Raw genomic sequence first — 16,429 nt, forward strand, 5'->3', positions numbered from 1 at the left:
AAGATGTCTGAATATCCGGCATTGATATACGTGCCTAACTCAACAAGGGCTGGTTCCCAGTTGGTTTGTCATTCATTGATCATGTTCCTAATTCTGGTCTTGACTTTGCGAATCTTTTGTTCTGCTTGACCATTTGTTTCATGATAATGAGGGGCAGCCATAATGTGGTTGATTCCGAGGGAGGTCAAGGTTTGCTGCCAGACTCTGGCGGTGAAACAGGGATCAGCATTACTGATGATTGATAGGGGGTATCCATGGGGGGTAAATAGGTATCGTTGGAGGTTATTCCAGGTGTCATTGGTGGAATCGGTAACGTTCATTGGTATGAGCCATGTGTATCCAGAAATTCGATCCACAGCTACCAAGATGGTGTCATATCCCGCGAATTTGTTGAATGGTCCAGCAAAATCGATGGCATAGGATTCGAATATTTCACATAGTAGTTGGAGGGTCTGTGCCTTTCCATCAGGTTGTTGTGTTCACTGCTTAGTTGCCTGGCAGAGTTCACATTGTTTGATGAAATTGCGGAAGTCCTTTCGCATTTCAGGCCAGTAAACATATTCTGATGCATATTGGAGATTGCGGTCCCCACTGTGGTGTCCTTTGTTGTGGATTTCGGTGATGACATATTTTCTAATAGTCATTCCATTGAACATATGGCCTTTCGGGATGTATAGGCAATGTTCACCATAACGGGTACTGGTATAGACGATTCCGTTGGATATTTTGTAGGGGGCAAGGTCTCCATGTTTAGAGCTATCTATGGCCTTGAAGTAGATCAGATTATGGTGATACCCTGCTATTATTTGGCTTCGGAAAGAGGAGGTTAAGTCTTCCGTGGTTGATCTAACATCTCGTTCATCTTCAACGAGAGATCCTCTAGTCGGCTCGATAGGGGCTTCCCCTTCTTCTTCAAAGGTTTCATAGAGTTATTGGCGATGCTCGGGGATTGTGGGAGGTATTACGGATACAATCATTTTATTGTTGTATACTCATAAGGGTCCACTGTATAGTGGTCGTGTATAACGATCCCTCTTTGGATAGTTAGTGCTTGGCAACGGGGAACGATACTTCTCTTCATGTCTTCTTCTTCTCTTTGTCTTACGATAGCTCTAGGCCTCTGCCTACGTTACCGATAGTACAAGACCCTTGTCTTCTACCGGGACCGCCTATTGTAAGCTTTCTCTAACTCTTCTTCGTAAAGCGCCTTCCTTGGCGTAACGATAATGTTGCAATAAAGATAAAGATCGTAAAGGTATTTTATATTCGTTAAAGTAATAAGTAGGAAAGGTACTTAGAACAAAGTGTGAAGAACCTATCTTCCTCGGCCGCATCGGCCTCCTTATATAGTGTTCTTCCCGCCTTTAGTCATATGACCTAAAGTAGTCACATGTATGAAACTAAATCATAACAAACTAGTCATATGACCAAAGTGATCACTAGCTCAAAACCCATGACCTCATAGTGAGGTCATGTGCGAAACTCATAAACCAATCATAACGCAATAAACAAGTCATATGACTTGACTGAGTCATATGCACGAAACCCATGACATCATAATGAGGTCATGTGCAAAACATAAATCATATGCGCAAGGCTTGCCCGTAAGGCACACTCGTAAGGCATACTCGTCAGGCGCATGTCCCATGACTCATACTTGAGCCATGTGCGAAAGCTATCACAAATCCCACACATAACTAATCATATAACCCGAATAAGTCATATGCGTGAAACAATAACATACCTGTGACTCATAACCATGTGTCACATGAAAACCCTTTCCTCGCTAAGCCACCTTTATGACATTAGTTCTCCTCCTCCTAAGCCTGAGTCCCATCAGGCTTTTTCTCCCAGTTTCAATATTTCCCGTCCTGCCGAGCGCATGGTCCTTCTCAGCTTGTGGAACTATTCGTCTGCCGTCCTCCATCTGACCCTTACCGATTCCAGAGTCACATTCGCCATCTCGATCGTATGCCGCTGATTGTCGTTCAGCTGTCTAAGCTTCGTGATCATTTTGTCGTTTGCCAAAATTGTGGCCTTGGCTTGGCCCAGTTGTTCTCAGAGTCCCCGGATCTGCCTGTGTGGGCTCCTGACATCCGGTTCCATGTCAGCCGAGGAACTTTGGGCCCCTCCCTCCTTGGACCGCGTCCTCGCGGCCCATGCCTCTCTGGCATCTTTTCCTTCCAACTCTTTTCGGCTTCCATCCTTCTGCGGGTAGAATCCCGCAGATATTTTTTATGCCCTGTGCATCCTGTACCTATTTCTGAAGCATTGTTGCCAATGCTTCAGGAAGTGGTCTGGGCGTGGGCCACACTTTCGACATTCCCTCGGGAACCATCCCGAGCCTTCCTTGTCGCCAAAGTGTGTTTGGCAACCGTCATCGTAGCATACCGTCCATGACATGGTGTTATCCTGTTCTTGTCTTTCCATTTCCTTGAGTTCTTTGTCGTTGGCCCCATGAATGAGTATTCGGGGCTGGTGGGTGTGGTTTGGCGGGGGCTATCGCCCCAGCCCTCGAGTTGCTGCAATGGCGCGGGAGTCTTTGCCTCTCCTTTATCTTGGTTGAACGTGATCGTCACCTGGGCCGGGCTTGCCTAGGTATCGCTGGTGGAAGGTTGAGATGGCATCTTGTGCGTTTTCGAGATTGTGTGCAAAGTACCAAGTTTTATCGTGTTCAGGAGAATATCCTGTCCACTTGGCTCGGTATTGGAGGTGACCGTGGAAGAAGCGGGAATCGACTATTTCGTCGAGCTCGTATTCTGATTCTCCGTCGAGTTCGATCGGAGGGGGAGGAATAAGTGTTTGTGAAGGAAACTTATTGTCTTTGTGTAGTTCGAGGAGTGAGATGTGGAATGTATTGTGTATTCGCCTTGAGGGGGGAAGGTCGAGTTTATAAGCTCGGCTGCCCACTTTTTCCGGTATCCAGAATGGTCCTATTTTCTTGTAGTCCAATTTCTTTGATGGTCGCGTTGTATGAATATTGCGTGGCGCTAGCCATACCATATCTCGTGGTTGTATGTTCGGATCTGGTCTTCGGTGCTTATCGTATTGTTCCTTCTGTCGTTGTTGTGCTTGACACATTTCGTATTGTAATGTTTCGTGTAGTTTCCCCATATCGGTTTTATCCGGTATCACATCATTAATCGTATGATATGTGGTCTGACTTTGTGGATGTTGTCCGTAATTTGCGAAGCAGGGTGTCGTGCCAATTGTTTCTTGCTTTCCATTGTTGTATGCGAATTCGGCCATAGATAACAGCTTGTACCAATCATCTTGCTGATAGTTGACATAGGCTCTTAAATATTGTTGGAGTATCGCATTTACCCGTTCCGTTTGTCTATCCCTTTGTGGATGGAACACTGTGCTCATTCTGTTTTCTATCCCCATTTCTCCGGTTACTTTCTTCCATAGTCCCGATGTGAATAGTGTTCCTCGATCGGTAATGATATTCTTTGGGAGGCTGTGAAGTCGAAAGACCTCTTGCAAGAATGTTTGTATAAAATCCCTCGTGTTGATGTCTTTTCTAACCGGAATGAAATGACTCATTTTGGTCAGGCGATCCACCACGACCAAGATGCTATCGCAATTTTCTGATGTTGGTAGCTCCGTGATGAAATCCATAGTAATTGTTTCCCATGGTTGTTCTGGGACTTCGTTTGATTTTAGTAATCCATATGGTGCGTGTTTAGCCATTTTCATCCTCTGGCATATGTCACAGTTTTTGACATATCGTTTGACATCTTCGCGCAGTCCTGGCCAATAGAATGACCTCGTGATGAATTCTGTGGTTTTAGCCTTTCCTCCGTGTCCTGCTGTTCGGATATCGTGGTGTTGTCATATGATGTCTGTCCTTATCTCCTCTTCTTCTGGGATCCATTGTTTTCCATTGTACCACATATTTCCGTCCTTCCATTGGCATAACCCCAGTGCAATTCCTTTCATCTCCTTTTTTCCTCCTTCTAAGGCTTCTCTTATTGCCTGGATTGTTTTGTCTTTCTTGTTTGCGGCCTCGATTCCTCTTTCTTCCTTTGATGTGAATTGGATAACCTCCATTGCCTCGAAGTAGGTTTTTGGTAATAGGGTCTGTGTTTTTTGTTTGATCCTTTCGTCTTCTTTCGTTTGTGCTTTTTCACTTGCAATCCTTGTGAGAGCATCTGGCTTTCCACTTTCTTTGCCTGGTCGGTATTCGATTTTGAAGTTGTATTTGCTGAGGTGTTCCATCCATCTTATCTGGCGGTCGTTCAGTTCTTTCGTAGTCATGAACGGTACCAGGTTCTTGTGGTCGGTTAGAACTCGGACTGGATGGTCGTTGTTCGAAATGTATCTTCTCCATTCTTTTAATGCTTGAACTATTGCTAATAGTTCTTTGTTTTCAACATCGTAGTTGCACTCTGCAGGGGTCATTGTCTTGGATCGATAGGACACTCGCCTCCATTTTCCATCGTCGCATTGTTGCGATAGTATGCCTGAGCATACATATTGTGAAGCGTCCGTTTCAATCATTGTCCTTCGGTTTGGGTTGAAATGGACCAATATGGGTGCCGATGTTAGATGCGTTCATATTGCATCATATGCCTTTTGTTCCGTTTCTCCCCATTCCCATTTCTTGTCTTTTTTCGTTAGGTTATAGAGTGGTTTTGCAAGTCTGCTAAACCCCTCTATGAACCTTCAATAAAAGTTGCAGAATCCGATAAAGCATTGGACATCTGTTTTGTTGTTTGGTTTGGCCCAATCCCATATGGCTGCTGTTTTAACAGGGTCAACATTGACCCCACTTCGATTGATAATAAATCCAAGGTATTCTGTTTCTTCCTTATGGAATTCGCATTTTGTTGGTTTGATCTTCATTCCTGATCCTTGTATTGCAGCCATGATATTGCTGATATCTTTTTGGTGTTGTTGTATGTTTTCCAAGTATATGAGTACATCGTCCAAGTATACGATGCAACATATGTCGAGGTACTTATTAAGTACCTTGTTGATCAATCTCTGGAATGAAGCCGGTGCGTTGGTTAGCCCCAAGGGCATAACCAAGTATTCGAACATTCCGTATCTTGAGGCAAATGTAGTCTTCTATTCATCTCCGGCCTTGATGCATATATTGTGGTATGCATCTTTGATGTCGAGTTTGGTGAAGTATTTTGCTGATCGTAGTCTGTCCAGTGCTTCCCCAATCAAGGGTAATGGATATCGGTCCTTCTTGGTAACCGAATTGAGGGCTCTGTAGTCCACGCATAGTCTCATTTTTCCGTCTTTCTTTTTGACGAATAGTATTGGGGATCCTCCTGACGCGAAAGAGTCTTGGATTCATCCTCTCTTTAGGTTTTGCTTGATGTACTTCCTAAGCTCTTCGAGCCCTGCTTCCCCTAGGGGGTATAACTTCTTATAGGGAATCTCTTTTGTCTTTCGTGTTTTTTCGTCTTTGTCCAGCTGAATTTCGTGGTCGATTCCTGGTCTTCAAGGTGGTAGCTCCGTAGCTTCCTCTTTTTGGAATAGATTTGTGAATTGGTGATATTCTTTTGGAACCAATTCTCTCCATCATTTTTTTCTTTGGTATTTCTTGTCCTGGATTGCTAGCACTTTGCTAATGTTGATTTTTGCTAGAACCGCTTTTTCATCTTCGTATGTCTATTTGAGAATTCCTGTTGTATCTCCTCTTTGATAAAATCGTCCAAAGGCTTGTGCTGTGATCTCTTTGATCTCAATTCTTTTTGTTGTATCGAGCTGGTTTTGGTCCGTACTTCCAAATCCCTTGTTTCCTCTTATGGTTTATTCCAGTTGATCTACTTCATGCAGATTCTGTTTGTCGATTTTTTCGATTATCAACTGTGCGATTCGATCGCCTTTCTGGACTTGGTAGTCCTCTTGAGCTAGGTTGGCCAGGACCACTTTGATTTCACCGGTATAGTCGATGTCGATCACTCCTGCCATGGTCATGAGTCTGTGTTTGACTGCTAGACCACTGCGGGGTGCTATTCGTCCATAGGTGCCTTCTGGGAGTCCAATGGCTATTCCTGTCGCTATCATTGCCTGCCCGTTGGCCGGTATCTTGATTCCTTCGTTGGCATATAGGTCTTGTCCTGCTGCCCCTTTAGAACCCTTGGTAGGCACTTTTGCCTCTTGGTCCAGGCTTTGTATCCGGGCCCTCTTGTCTTGCCGCATCTCGGGAAACTTTGCATGCAAAGTTTCTTTCTCCGCTTCTCGTATCGGTATTGAGTAGACCACAAGTGAACTGTTGAGACATTGTGTCGCACATAGTTTGCTTGTAAAGGTCCTCTTGTTCTCGTTCCAATTGATCGTCGGATTATGCTTCTGTAACCATGGCATCCCTAGGACTATCTCATGGTTCTTCAGATTTGCAACTTGAAAGGTTGCCGTTTCCCTATGGCTGTCAATGTCCATGGGTACTGTCACCGTATGGGTTATAGGACCCATAGCACTTGGTTTTCCATCCACTAAGTAGACCTGTCTTGCTTTCTTCGCTTGTTTGGTGTGGAGGCCGTATTTGTCACATATTTCTTTGTCGATGAAGTCTTCAGTGGCCCCCAAGTCGAGCATTGCATCTATTGTTGTTTCTTCTCTCTCTCTGTTGTATATCTTCATTTTGATCATCACATGATCTCCATCTTCTTCTCCTCTTTGCGTATGTAGTGCTGTGTAGTAGTTCGCTAATTTGATGGGTTTTCCAGGTCCACATCTTGGGTCTCCCAGACCACCGTTTTCTGGGGGCCCTCTTCGTTTTCCGCCGGTGAATCCTCTGCTATCATTTCGCGGATGTTGCTTCTTTTCTGATTTTGGAAACGATTATTTCCAGTAGCTCTGTTTCCCTGGTATCCGTTGTCCAGTCGGCTTCTGCATTCTCGTATCCGATGCCCTGCTTTTCCACACCTTAGGCATAGTTTCCCATTCATCCTTCTGGCGTATTCTTCTTTAGACAGATTCAGAGCAGGCCTTGCTCTTGACTTGTCCAATTCCATCGATTCGCCTGGTGGTAATGCTCGACTTTCTCCGCGAGGTGCTTGCGGTTTGAAGGTCCTGTCCCCATTTCTGGATGATTGGACCACTCTCTGTGCTATAGTATTTTCCAAGTTGCTCCGAACCATGTTTAATTTGCTTTCTTTGTCGATTGCCCATCTTGCAAATCGTTCGGCTGTCGTATATCGCAGGTCAGAGATTCCCCATGCCTCTCGGAGTCTCTCACTGCAGTTTCTCAGGAGGATGATGTAGAGAGTCGCATCATCAAACTCGGCCTCGTATTCCAACAGTCGACATTCGTTCCAGTATGCTGAGAACGTTTGTTTTCCTTGCTGGAGTTTTTCTAGCTTTCGTCTTGCTGTTTCTTTGGCGTTAGGGTCTCCAAATTATTCAAAGAGTGTCGCCTTGAACTGTTCGTACGTGACCCATTCCCTCTGTTTCCGTCCATCTTGGAAGGGCATGATCTATTGTCCTGCGAGACCTCGGAGTAGAGATTCCACATATGGAATCTTAATTTCATCATGGTGATCTCCGTATCCCTTAACTGCAAAATATCCCTCGCATTGCGCTAAGAATATTCGTAGCTTATCTTCGGCTCCTTCGTATGTGTGGGGCTCCTTTGCTTTTGGTCGTTGGATATTTCCTTGCCCTGTATTTCGCGTGGCTGCAAGAAATGCCTGAAACTGATTTTCAGTCATTCCAAGTATGCTGGTTCCTGGTGCCGGAGCGGCTGGGGCCGGTGGCCTAGCCACTGCAGATCCCGATATTCTCTCAGGTCGTGGCGTTCTAGCAGGAGAGCTATCGACTGGTGATTCTTTCTCTGAGATTACTGGGCTTGCTGCTCTCGAGTGTTCTGCTGAGACGTGATCTAAGGCGTCGCTGAATCCTACTAGATTAAGATTTTGGTCGTCGATGTCAATATCTCCTTCCCGGTCTGGGTTGAAGGATGCTGTCTTGTATCGTTTGGCGTCGCACTAGATGACGCTTTGTAACTTAACGATCCCTGTTTGGATAGTTAGTGCTTGGCGATGTGGAATGATACTTCTCTTCCTGTCTTCTTCTCTTTGTCTTACGATAGCTCTAGGCCTCTGCCTACGTTACCGATAGTACAAGACCCTTGTCTTCTACCGGGACCGCCTATCGTAAGCTTTCTCTAACTCTTCTTCGTAAAGCGCCTTCCTTGGCGTAACGATAACGTTGCAATAAAGATAAAGATCGTAAAGGTATTTTATATTGGTTAAAGTAATAAGTAGGAAAGGTACTTAGAACAAAGTGTGAAGAACCTATCTTCCTCGGCCGCATCGGCCTCCTTATATAGTGTTCTTCCCGCCTTTAGTCATGTGACCTAAAGTAGTCACATGTATGAAACTAAATCATAACAAACTAGTCATATGACCAAAGTGATCACTAGCTCAAAACCCATGACCTCATAGTGAGGTCATGTGCGAAACTCATAAACCAATCATAACGCAATAAACAGGTCATATGACTTGACTGAGTCATATGCACGAAACCCATGACATCATAATGAGGTCATGTGCAAAACATAAATCATATGCGCAAGGCTTGCCCGTAAGGCACACTCGTAAGGCATACTCATCAGGCGCATGTCCTATGACTCATACTTGAGCCATGTGCGAAAGCATCACAAATCCCACACATAACTAATCATATAACCCGAATAAGTCATATGCGTGAAACAATAACATACCTGTGACTCATAACCATGTGTCATGTGAAAACTCTTTCCTCGCTAAGCCACGTTCGTGACATCGTGAATCGATTATGGGAGGAGAGGACTGCGGGGCTGACTGTGGAGTGTGTAGGTAAGCTATTGCTTCTGCATCAGCTGCTGCTTGTTCGAGTTCTTCAGGTCCTTGATATAGTCTTCGGACAGGATTAAGAGCAAGGGCAGGTTGGGTTAGTTCATGTTCATCCATCATCTCTTCCGCTCCTTCTGCGATGTGGAAGCTGGTGTTTTTGGAATCATCAGTAGACATATAGTATAGTCGCTAGTATCTGTTGCCGAACTTAATCTCAGTCTGGTGAAAAGGGCAGGTGTCAAGATAACAGTGGGACCAGTAGAGTCTGCTTTGTTCAAGCTCGTGAGGAGGTGTACTGTGGAGGGTGCAATTGCCTTTCCATTCGTGATCAATATCCTTTCCTCGTTCAGTTCCGGCAGCTCTGTACATAGTGTAAGAGAAAGGATTGGAGAGAGCGGCTGAGCTGGCAGTAGCCATCGAAGGTGCTTGTTCATAGGAGGTATCGTCAGGGCTGTCTTTACTTTGTCTTGTGTAGTCATGAACAAGAAGAGGGTCTGTGAGTTCTTGGTTCTCCTATAGACGGGAGAGAGCAGCAGCTACATAGTTCGTTCTTCCAGGGGTGTAGATGATTTTCGCATCGTATTTGCTGATTTCTCCTATCCATCGTGTTCTTCTCCTGCCCGGTATTCTTTCGGTTTTAAGATTAGTGAGCGGTGGGTGGTCGGTAACAATAGTGAAGATATTAACTATCAGGATGTGGTTGAAAGCAGCAAGAGCATCAATCACAGCAAGGGCTTCCTTGTCCTTCGTTCTGTAGTTCATCTGTGAATTAGTGAACTTCCTGTTGTGTAATGCCACCCGTCTTGCCGTTTCATGGGAGGCTCCTTGTCTGACCGATGCTCCAACTCCAATATCTGATGCATCAGTAATCAGCCATATCGGGTCCGGTGTACTGTAGTGGATAGGTCGTATAACATTGGCGTTTTTAATTAATTCCTTGATGTTGGTAAAGGCTTGGTCATGAGTGTGGGTCCAAACAAATTCTGCGTTGCCAGTAAGGGCTGCGAGCGGCGCTGTCGCAGTGGCGTAGTATCGAAAGAACTGGGAGATATAGTTGACTAGTCCTAAGAATTGCATGAGTTCCATTTGATTCCGGGGTGTTGTCGATTGTGTTAAACAGGATACTTTTCCAGGGGGTGCATGTATTCCTTTGTCATCTATCACATATCCCAGGATGTCAAGCTTACCGGCAAATAGAATTGATTTGTTTCTGCTAGTGTAGAATTTGGCTTCCCTTAGCTTGGTACAAACCAAACCTATATGGTAGGCATGTTCTGTTTTGGTATTCGAGAAGATGAGGATATCATCAATATAGACCCAGACAAAATGGTGGAGGTATTTGCTTAAGAGGTTTTCCATAATTCGCATAAAGGTTGCAGGCGCATTCATATCACCTTGTAACATAACTCGGCTAAGAAAACTTCCGAAGAGTGTTTTGAAACTGTTGTAGCGTTCGGATTCCAGGTCTAACCTTGTTTGGAAGTAGGCATCACTTAGGTCAATCTTACTTCGGAATCTAGTCCGTCCCATTGCATTCAGGATCTGGGTTTGGTTTGGGATAGCGGAGCTGTCCATAACCGTGTTTTCATTCCATAGTTTGAGGTCAACCAAGGGGCGGATTCTTTTGCCATCTGCTTTGGATTGAACAAACATGGAAGCAGCACATGGGGCTTCTGTTTGGTAGATGACTCCTCTTCGTTGTTGTTGGTTGATCTAGTCACATAGTGGGCCTTTGTTTGTGTCAGGGATAGAGTAAGTGGGTTGGTTCTTAAGATTAAAGGGGTCTCGGAGGCGAATGTGTTAGTTCACTTCTCTTATAGGCAGTAGTTCTTCCGGTATCTGAACAGGGAATACATCAGAGTATTCATCCAACAGGCATTGGGCAGTTGCTTCACAGACTGCAGCTCGGTACTTTCAGCTTGTTGGTTTGCATGAGACTCGGACCTTTCGGCCTGGGATATCGATGGTTAATTCCCCACACCTGATTATAGCTTTGTGGCGGTTCAGGAATGGCATTCCTATTAGGGTATCATATTTGGCTAGGTTCCCAACTAGCATCTCCTGAGGAGGTAGGATGGCAGAACCAAGTCGAATAGATGTGCTACAGGTTTTATGGCTTGTTGATGGTGATGCCTTTACTGCCACATTGACTGGTATGGGTTGGTTAAGATCTCGAGTTGGGAGTCCATGGACAGAGACAAAGGCGTTACTGATCATATCTCTTCCGATCGCACCAGTGTGGAATAGGACTCGAGCCTTCTTGCCATTGATTAGAATAGTACCTTCCAGGGCCGTGTGTTCTTTAAATGTAGCCGGAGGTCGGACACTGTTGCACTCCACATTGATATATCCGATATGGATTTCCTCATATTTGCTGGAGTGGGCCTCATCACTATCATTTTCAATATTGTTAGCCAATGCTTCTTGCTTAATCGCTTTTCTTTTCCCTTTTTTTGTAGGGCAGTTCTTTGCCATGTGTCCTGTTTTTCCACATTCAAAGCATTCTCCTTTCTGCCATCTTGATTCTTTGGAAGGTTTGGTTTTCTTCTTGAAAACCCGTGGGGTATTGTCTTTAGAGTTGCTGGAGGGTTTGTGTTGTGGTTGGCTATGCCTGCCAGAGGGTGTCAGAGTTTTATATGCCTTGGTCTCATGGAGAATGGGATCCTTTCGTTCTGCTCTTGCAATTATTATTGCAATATCGTCATCGTCTTCCTCGAGTGGTTCTACCTCCTGTCAGAGGGTAGGGTGCATTGTATCATCGAATTGTCGCTTGAGGATGCAGTTGGAAATGCTTCCTTTCTTTATTCGGTCTTTATACATCAATAGATCCGTAGCTACATCTGTAATCTTCTTGACATACATTCCAGAAAATTGATGGAGCTGATTGAATTTGTTGTATAAGAGGTTGTTGATGATAGAGGATTGGAATTGTCCTTTCAGATAATCGGGACTGTAGATCCTCTTAATCTCACATTTCCGCCATAATCCTTATAGCATTGGTGGTATGCGTCAGTTGCCTTTCCTTCGCAGAGTGATCCAATGTATAGTGATGTTGTAGGGCTCTCCACATGTTTGCCTTGCAGGAGAAGATAGTGTGTGAGTTCCGTCGCCCATCAGTCAAAGGCTTCAGGCTTGAGGTCCTTTCCTTCTCCTGTAAACTTCGCTGGGAGGTGGAGTTTAAACTTAGTGGGTTCAAATGTTGCAGGTACTTCCTCTTCTTCTGGGCAAGCCTGAGATTTTCCTCCTCCCGAGGGCCCTCCTCCTGTGCTAGCCATGTCTGATTCGCTACTGAGTTCGGGGTCAATTGCAGGTTCAAAGGAAGGCTTCTTTACTGGAGTAGAAGAGAATTCGCCTGGAGGTTGTGTGTCTTCCATGTTCGCAGGATCGCCAGGCTCTTTAGCAGAGCACAGGGGTTGTTTCTTTCTTGTAAGATGTTGTCGTGGGATTTTCTTCCCACTCCTGGTCATCAAAGACTCTATCTTGGATTTGAGACGAAGCCGAATGTGCCGTGATTCTGCCACTTCTCTCCGCTAGCGTTCGGAGGTGGATATCGATAGGTTGATCAGGCCTAAATCCGGGGACAGGTTCTTAACCATTTGCTGAGGTTAAAAAAATGTAACATGTTCGCAAGGTGCTAATCACGTTATCGGTAATAGGTGCGATAGTTGGCAGGTGGCCTGCTCTTGCAGTGAGGAGGCGAGTGCTGAGAACTAAAGGAGGCTTCGAGGCTGTACTGAGGAATAAAGAGTAACTGTTCAACCTAGTATATTGAAATACTGTCTGTCGAAGTCTGCCTCTTCTATTGTAGAAACAGGCGGTCTTTAAATACACAAATCTGTTCGTATCTAGCATGAATGAAACTAATCAAAGGTAACAATCGATACACTTTGGTAAAACTTCTTAAGTATCAAAGCGATACTTAGAAAAAAAAAAAAAAAACCAAGTATTAAAGCAATACTTAAAACAAAACATAAAACAAAACCACGTATCAAATGATACTTAAAACAAACCAAGTATCAAAGCGATACTTAAAACAAAACATTAAACAAAACCAAGTATCAAATGATACTTAAAACAAACCAAGTTTCAAAGTGATACTTAAAATAAAACATAAAACAAAACCAATAACCGAGTACCCGTACCGGTTACAGATTTACTTTTCTTCTATTGATGTGAATTGGATAACCTCTATTGCCTTGAAGTAGGTCTTTAGCAATAGTATTCGTGTTTTTTGTTTGATCCTGTAGTCTTCTTTTGTTTGTTTGTGGTTTGTCACCTGCAATCCTTGTGAGAGCATCTGGTTTTCCGCTCTCTTTGCCTGGTCGGTATTCAATTTTGAAGTTGTATTTGCTGAGATGTTCCTCCCATCTTATCTAGCGGTCATTCAATTTCTTTGTGGTCATGAACGGGACCAGGTTCTTCTGGTCCGTTAGAACTCAGACTGGATTGTCGTTGTTCAGAATGTATCTCCTCCATTCCTTTAATGCTTGAACTATTGCTAATATTTCTTTGTTCGTAATGTCATAGTTGCATTCTGCAGGGGTCATTGTCTTGGATCGATAAGACACTGGCCTCCATTTTCCCTCTTCACATTGTTGCGATAGTATTCCTGAACACACATATTTCCAGGTATCTGTTTTGATCATTGTCCTTCGGTTTTCGTCGCATTGTAACAGTATTGGTACTAACATTAGTTGTGTCTGGATGGTATCGTATGCTCTTTGTTCTGTTTCCCCCTATTCCCATTTCTTGTCTTTCTTGGTTAGGTTATAGAGTGGTTTTCTAAGCCTGCTAAACCCTTCTATGAATTTTCGATAAAAGTTGCAAAATTCCATAAAGCATTAAACATCTGTTTTGTTGTTTGGTTTGGCCCAATCCCATATAGTGCCAGGTTTGACTGAGTCAACCTTGACTCCACTCCGATTGATGATAAATCTGAGGTATTAGGTTTCTTCTTTATGGAATTCGCATTTCATTGATTTGATCTTCATTCCTGATCCTTGTATTGCGGCCATACTTTTGCTGACATTCTTCTGATATTGTTGCATGTTTACTGAGTAGATGAGTACACCATCTAAGTATACGATGCAACATATGTTGAGGTACTTATTGAGTACCTTGTTGCTCCATCTGTGAAATGAAGCCAGTGCATTGGTTAGCCCAAAAGGCATAACCAAGTATTTGATCATCCTGTATCTTGAGGCGAAGCTAGTTTTCCATTCGTCTCCTGCTTTGATGCATATATTGTGGTATGCATCCTTGATGTCAAGTTTCGTGAAGTATTTTGCTGAACATAGTCTATCTAGTGCCTCTCTGATCAAGGGTAGTGGATATTACTCTTTCTTGGTAACCGAATTGAGGGCTCTGTAGTCTACACAGAGTCTCATTTTTCCATCTTTCTTTTTGACGAATAGTATTGGAGATCCTCCTAATGTAAAGAAGTCTCTGATCTATCCTCGCTTTAGGTTTTGCTCATTGTACTTCCTAAGTTCTGTGAGTTGCGCTTCTCCTAGTAGGTATAACCTCTTATAGGGAATCTCTTTTGTTTTTTCAGTTTTCTCGTCTTTGTCCAGCTGAATTTCATGGTCGATTCCTGCTCTTCAGGGTGGTAGCCTCGTAGCTTCTTCTTCTTGCAATAAATTTGTGAATTGATGATATTCCTTTGGAATCAATTCTTTCCATCCTGTTTTGCTTTGGTATTTCTTGTCTTGGATTGCTATTTCAGTGCTGATATTGATTTTTGCTAGAACCGCTTTCTTGTCTTCATATGGCTATTTGAGAATTCCTATTGTATCTCCTCTTCGATAGTACCAGCCAAAGGATTGTGCTGTGATTTCTTTGATCTCAATTCTTTTTATTGTATCGGGCTGGTTTTGGTCTGTACTGCCAAATCTCTTGTCTCCTCATGTGGTTTCTTCCAGTTGATCTGCTTCGTGCAGATCCTCTTGGTTGATTTTTTCGATGATCAACTGTGCGATTCGATTGCCTTTCTGGACTTTGTAGTCCTCTTGAGCTAGGTTGGCCAAGACTCCTTTGATTTCACCTGTAGAGTCTGCATCGATCACACCTGCAATGGTCATGAGTCAATACTTGACTGCTAGATCACTGCGGGGTACTATCTGTAACGTGTTCGCAAGGTGCTAATCAGGTTATCGATAATAGATACGATAGTTGGCAGGTGGCCTGCTCTTCCAGAGAGGAGGCGAGAGCTGAGAACTAAAGGAGGCTTTGAGGGCGTACTGAGGAACAAAGAAGTAACCGTTCAACCAAGTATATTGAAATACTGTCTGTCGAAGTCTGCCTTTTCTATCGTAGAAACAGGCGGTCTTTAAATACACAAATCTGTTCATGTCTAGCATGAACGAAACTAATCAAGGGTATCAATTGATACTCTTTGGTAAAACTCTTTAAGTATCAAAGCGATACTTAAAACAAAACATAAAACAAAACCAATAACCAAGTACCCGTACCGGTTACATTCCCCAAAACAAAACCACTGTTTAAACAAACAAAACCTGATAATCATCAAAGGCGGATTCCGAGAAACTCATGGCTTCAGTTTCCGCCAAAAACTCTTCATCATAGGTATCACACCAAGGACAAGAGGAAACTCTAAGGAAACACTTAGACTCAAAGAAATCTAAATCACAGTAGTCACGAATACCAGATTCGTGCTGTACATCAACCCAAGCATGATCACAATCCGGAGAGTAGTCAATCCAGAGGATTTCGAAGTAGTCCTCAAGTTGGATAACATCACGGTTCAACAACAGTCCAACAACCTGTTGTCACTGCCTCACATTGAGCTCCACATAGTTTGACATCGCTATGGTATTCGGAAGGTGATTGGTGACTAGATAAAGTTGTCGAGAGCCTGCTCCATAGCTTGATTCTCCTCATCGCTACTTTCGAACTCTGACTCAAAGTGTGGTGCCCAAAATCCATCTCTAGTTTCGAGTTCTGTGTGCCATCGCTCAGTTTCTGGCATTGTAGGTGTCCAGCACATGGTGATATAATTGATTGTTGGGGGGAGGGATTCGGTTGGCATGTTGTCTTTCCACCATCCGTTCACCATATCCATAGCATGCTCAAGTCCTTCCAGTGGTTCCCAACTGTTTTCGCTCGTCGGATATCCTTTCCATTTGACTAGGAATTGATCATTTCCATGCCAAAGGCAGTGGTCTCTGATTTCTTCAACTTCCCATTCATCCTTCTTCTCGATGATGATAGGTGCAGGCCGAGAGTGGGTCCTTCCAGGAAACTTGGAGTCGTCATTGGGATGGAATCGTTTGACAGCTGAGGCGTGGAAGACTGTAGTATTGCGGCGGTACATGCGTCCATCCATCTGGACAGTGTAATTCTCTGTATGCTCGTCAAAGGATATGACTTTGAAGGGTCCTCGCCATCGGGGTTGTAGTTTCTTGCTGCGTCCGACATTGGTAATAAACATGTTACCGTGTACCATGAGCATGTCTCCTGGTGAGATTGGAACATGTTTGCCACGTCGTTTCTGGGCAGTAGTGGTGCTTCGGAATCGGGCAGCCTTAACAGCTTGGAAGGCATCGTTCCGAATTGCTTGGTGGCGGTTTAGATAGTCATCGGAGGCAGGGACTGAGGAGTTCTTGAATAGT

This window comes from Tuber melanosporum (assembly GCF_000151645.1).
Source record: "Tuber melanosporum whole genome shotgun sequence assembly, scaffold_3, strain Mel28".
Lineage (NCBI taxonomy): Eukaryota > Fungi > Ascomycota > Pezizomycetes > Pezizales > Tuberaceae > Tuber > Tuber melanosporum.